The sequence below is a fragment of the Rana temporaria genome, chromosome 2 (genome assembly GCF_905171775.1).
Source record: "Rana temporaria chromosome 2, aRanTem1.1, whole genome shotgun sequence".
NCBI lineage: Eukaryota > Metazoa > Chordata > Amphibia > Anura > Ranidae > Rana > Rana temporaria.
Genome location: NC_053490.1, coordinates 60,370,755 through 60,376,754, shown reverse-complemented (window position 1 = coordinate 60,376,754; position 6,000 = coordinate 60,370,755).

The following is a 6,000-nucleotide window of genomic DNA, read 5'->3' as shown; positions in this document are numbered from 1 at the left end:
TTTGCATTTACAGCACTAACGTTTTTTGTATATTAGGCCCCTTTCACACAGATGTTCAGATTGGGTCGGCGGACCCGATCGGAAACTCTATTCTCCTCTATGGAGTGGCAGGTGTAAATGGACACGTGTCTGTTTACACCCCCTTACATCTAATTTGATCTGCCAAAAACAGATGGGTGGGGGTCATGGCCCTTCCGTCTAGCACGGGGTTCCCCAACCCCCAGGCCGCAGACTGGTATCGGTCCTCAGCCGCAAAGGCTGCCCCTTTAGAGGTGTGGCGGCGGCAGCACGCAAGCAGAGAAATTACATCATCTCTCACCACCCACCGTGCATCACAGCTGTTCCAGCCTCACAGCTGGCCATGAACCCTTCACTGTATGCCGTGCGGCAGGCGAGCAGAGAGGGGACATCATCTCTCACCATCTGCCCCACATCACCGCTGTTCCACATTCACTTGGCAAGAGACAATCCGCATCTGGTGGCAAGCGACGTGGCAAGTAAAAATATACATCTGGTGGCAGGTGCCATGGCAAGTGACAATCCGCATCTGGTGGCAGGTGACGTGGCAACTGACAATCCGTATCTGGTGGCAGGCGACATGGCAAGTGACAATCCACATCTGGTGGCAGGTGTCGTGGCAAGTGACCATCCGCAGCTGAAAGCAGGCAACGTGGCAAGTGACAATCCGTATCTGGTGGCAGGCAACATGGCAAGTGACAATCCGCATCTGGTGGCAGGTGATGTGGCAAGTGACAATCCACATCTGGTGGCAGGTGATGTGGCAAGTGACAATCTGCATCGCATGTGCTCGCAGGCGACAGTCACAAGTGACAATCTGCATTTGGTGGCAGGCGGCGTGACAAGTGACAGTCTGTATTTGGTGGCAGGTGGTGTGGCAAGTGACAATCTGCATCTTGTGGTAGGTGATGTGATCACAACCACAGTCCACCCCATGTAAAAGGGGCCTGACCCAGCAGGGCCGATCCTGGGCAGGGTGCACAGGGTGTTTTGCACCCGGGCCCCTGCAGAGGTGGGGCGCCGAAGTGCCAGAGTTATCCCCTCCCTTCTTCTCTCTCCTTTTTGTTTGTGTCCATCCAGAACTAGTGTTCTGAGCAAAGGTGAATGTCCGCCCAGAACTGGTGTGTGAGCATAGGGCAGCCGTTCAGCCTGTCAGTGCTTGGGGGAGGGGGCGCTCCTCTTCCTGACACAAGGGTTCTAGTTTTTAGTGGCGGCTGAGTGTTGATGTGCAGGAATGAATTCCTCACACTGGGAGTCTTAAATCGTGCACTGTCTCCACCAACTCCAGTTGGAATGCCTCCCCCTCCCATCTCTGCACAGAGAGAGAACCAAGGTAAGTCACAGTTATCAGTGTGCTGTGTGCTGGGGGATGGCATCCCCAGCATCCCTTTACACGTGCTCTGGGCTGCCCCTGCTCTAGATGTTTTATGGCATGATAGATTGCATAGAATACACAGCCCTTGTCCCTTCCTGCGCCTCAGTAGTCCATCTACAGATGTGATGTATAATGAGATGTACCAAGAGCCCTTTCACACTGACAGTGCGGGGGCGTCGGCGGTAAAGCGCGCTAGTTTTAGTGGCGCATTACCATCGTTTTAGAGGTACATTTAACCCCCACTAGTGGCCAAATAAAGGGTTCAAAGGCGCCAGTGCCGAGGCGCTTTGCAGGCACTGCCCATTGATTTCAATGGGCAGGGGCGCTTTAGGAGCGGTGTATACACCGCTCCTAAAGCGCCTCAGAGAAGCTACTTGCAGGATTTTTTTGGATGTCCTGCCAACGCACCACCCCAGTGTAAAAGCATTCGGACTCTCACAGTGGGATTGCAGATGAGGTTTTTTCAGGCAATTTTTTTTACCGCTGAAGCGCCTGAAAAACACCTCCAGTGTAAAATGGGTCTAATAAACCATCTCCTGTACTATGTCTGCAGTCTCTGACCATCTCCTGTACTATGTCTGCAGTCTTTGACCATCTCCTGTACTGTGTCTGCAGTCTCTGACCATCTCCTGTACTATGCAGTCTTTGACCATTTCCTGTACTATGTCTGCAGTCTCTGACCATCTCCTGTACTATGTCTGCAGTCTCTGACCATCTTCTTTACTATGTCTGCAGTCTCTGACCATCTCCTGTACTGTGTCTGCAGTCTCTGACCATCTCCTGTATCATGTCTGTAGTATGTCTGGGGGCTCTTTCTAACAGACTCTCTAACAGATGCCCTCTCTGTGTCCATCAGAGAGGCTCCCCTCCAGGTCCCAATAAAGTACTCTGCTTCTTTTCCTGTACTTTGTTCATTGTTAACAGATCATGTAAGGATCCCAGGGCAATGAAGACTTCATGGGGGAGCATCTCTGTGGTTGAGTTGTTGCCATAGAAACATTTGTAAAGGGGAGGAGTTAGTAAAATGACCACGCTCATGTGGAGGCACCAGAAATATTTCTGCACCCAGGCGCCTGTGACCCTAGGATCGGCTCTGTGACCCAGTAAGGTTCACCTTTTTTATTATGGATATTGGTATTTGTGAATATTTATGATTACGTATGTGTTTTTTGCATCATAATAGGGAAGATATTGCTATTATTTTTATTTTTATGCTTTTGGCTTATTTGGTAGCGCTACACTCCCTTTTCTTACTGAAACGTAGTGCGTTTGCCTGCACCAGATTGCAATGCACAGATGTACCATGTAATCCGGTTGCAGAGAGTTTCCAAAAGTAGTTCATGCACTTCTTTTGGTGCATTGCGATTTCAGCACATTCAAAGTAAACAAGCTAAAATCACACTGCAGGGAACAGCAATCTTGTGCAATTCCCAGTGTAAACCAGCCCTTAAAACGCTGAGAAAAAAGTGGAATGTTGCTGGGTTTCCCTGGATATATTGAAAGAGTTAATGTATTTGAAGAGCAAATGTATCCTTAATATACAAGAGAGATTTTAGCGTGTTGCCTTGGAGGCAAAAAGGTGCTTCACTAGGTTTTGCTGACTTGCTGTTTCTGTGAATATGTATACAGTATACATAGGTTATGTAACCATGGATACTGATGCCTTATGGGAAAGTCTCAGTGAATTTCTTTCTTGCGTGTATTACGGGAATTTATATATACAGGTGCATCTCAAAAAATGTAAATATAATCAAAAAGTTAATTTATTTCAGTAATTAAATTCAAAAAGTGAAACTCAGTATAGTCTATTCATTACACGCAGAGTGATATATTCCAAGCATTTATTTATTTTATTTTGATGATTATGGCTTACAGCTAGTGAGAACCCAAAATTAAGTATCTCAGAAAATTTGAGTATTACATAAGACCAACAGTGGTGGCCTGTCCATAGGGGGCGCCCGGGCACAGTGGCACAGTGACTGCGTTTGATGGCCTGGCACAGCGACTGCATTTGATGGCCTGGCACAGTGACTGTGTTTGATGGCATGGCACAGTGACTGTGTTTGATGGCATGGCACAGCGACTGCGTTTGATAGCATGGCACAGCGACTGCGTTTGATGGCATGGCACAGCGGCTGTGTTTGATGGCATGGCACAGTGGCTGCATTTGATGGCATGGCACAGTGACTGTGTTTGATGGCATGGCACAGTGGTGCGAATTGATGGCATAGTGACTGCATTTGATGGCATGGCACAGTGGTGATAATTGATGGCACAGTGGCTGCGTTTGATGGCACGGCACAGTGACTGCATTTGATGGCATGGCACAGTGGTGCGAATTGATGGCATAGTGACTGCATTTGATGGCATGGCACAGTGGTGATAATTGATGGCACAGTGGCTGCGTTTGATGGCATGGCACAGTGGTGACAATTGATGGCACAGTGACTGCATTTGATGGCATGGCACAGTGGTGACAATTGATGCCACAGCGGCTGCGTTTGATGCCATGGCACAGTGACTGCATTTGATGGCATGGCACAGTGGTGACAATTAATGGCACAGTGGCTGCATTTGATGGGCACAGTGAGGCTGCAATTTTTTTTTTTTTTTTTTTTACGTTTGCGCCCCCCCAAAAATTTTGAGCACCAGCCGCCACTGAAGACCAATAAAAAAAGGACTTTTAATACAGAAATGTTGGATTACTGTACATGTACAGTATAGTATGCGCTCAATACTTGGTTTGGGCCCTTTTTGCACAAATTACTGCATCAATGTGGCATGGAGGATCAGCCTGTGGCACTACTGAGGTGTTATGGAAGCCCAAGTTGCTTTGATAGTGGCCTTCAGCTTGTCTGCATTGTTGGGTCTGGTTTCTCATCTTCCTCTTGACAATACCCTACAGATTCTCTATGGGGTTTTGGTCAGGCAAGTTTGCTGGCCAATAAAGGACAGTGATACCATAATCATTAAACCAGGTATTGGTACTTTTGGCAGTGTGGGCAGGTGGCAAGTCCTACTGGAAAATGAAATCGGCATCTCCATAAAGCTGGTCAACAGAGGGAAGAATGAAGTGCTATAGAATTTTCTGGTAGAGGGTTGTGCTGACTTTGGACTCGATAAAACACGGTGGACCAACACCAGTAGATGACATGGCTCACCAAATCACCATTGACTGTGGAAACTTCACACTGGACTTCAAGCAACCTGGAATATGTGCCTCTCCACTCTTCCTCCAGACTCTCAGAACTTGAGAGGGGGGGGGGGGGGGGGGATAAGCACCAACAGATTACATACAGGAGAATCTCCTGTTTACACAGCAGCCTCTTTAATACAATTTCTCCCGCCTCCTATAATAGACAGAGGAGTCGTCCAAAGGCAGCCCAGGAGACGGGACTTCCTATTACAGATGCCGCAGAGTAGATTTACTTACAGCGCTGGAGCCACGATACCCGGAAGACACGCCGAGGCAACATGTCAGCTCCCTCGGCGTGGACCAGGTGAGATACCAACGCCTCGTTCTAAGGTAAGTATTTCATAATGAGCTAGTATGCGGTGCATACTAGCTCATTATGCCTTTTGCCTTACAGGTGTAAAAAAAAAGTGTCAGTAGGTATACAACCGCTTTCAGGTGAAAAATCATGAGGGTTTACAACAATTTAATTACTGAAATAAAATAACTTTTTTGATGATATTCACATTTTTTGAGATGCTCCTTCATTTATAAATAAATAAATAAAAGCAGAAAATCTGCTCAACTAGTGTGAAATTTTGGCTACATTAAATTATCAAAAAACATTTGTCAGTGTACTAATTTCATCATACAAGGTGCATTGCCTCTTATTTTATATTAGGAGGCAGGATGTTTTTTCTATTTGTAGCATTTGAGGCACTGCTATAACTTTGTTTACCTAATGATACAAAGAAAGGGACTTTCCACTTTATACTACAAGAGGATCACTGATGAAGCGGTGCACCAGGTAATGATTGGTGTCGGCTCATCTATTCATCACCATTATAGCTGAAGGATCTAATTTAGAAAGCTGAAGTTGCATAAATGACCAGTAGACAGGGGTCTCGTTGTCCCAGTGGCGCCCCCCCAAGCTGTAAAAAAAAAAAAATTGAAAAAAAAAAAAAGTCACTTTAAGAGTGATCAGGCGCCGGACATGCGGCGGTCTATGGGAAGCTTCCCAGGCTGCAATCAGCGGATTGCAAGCTGGGAAGCTGATTTGCCCTTGTTTAGGGCATGTGCAGGGCGCAAGCTGTGCACCCGCACACACTCCCACTGTCCTGTGATTTGCTAGCATGCCCACTAGCTGTCATGGGATTGGCGCAGCGGGGACCGGAGGAGAGGTCAGTGCCACTGCCAGTACATCACTTCCGGTATTCTGGAGCGCGTGTGGGGGCGTCATGGAGGAGCAGCTCCAACCAGAAGGTAAGTGTTATGACCGGCTCCATCCCCCGCATACACAATTGTCTGCCAGTGCCAGCCCCGCCTCACCACTGAGCCCCGCAGCCGCTAGCACTGCCAGCCCGCCTCGCCACCCCCAGCGTCAGCAGCAGCGCCCCCCCCCCCACCCGGCCAGCAGTTCACTCCGTGTCCCGCC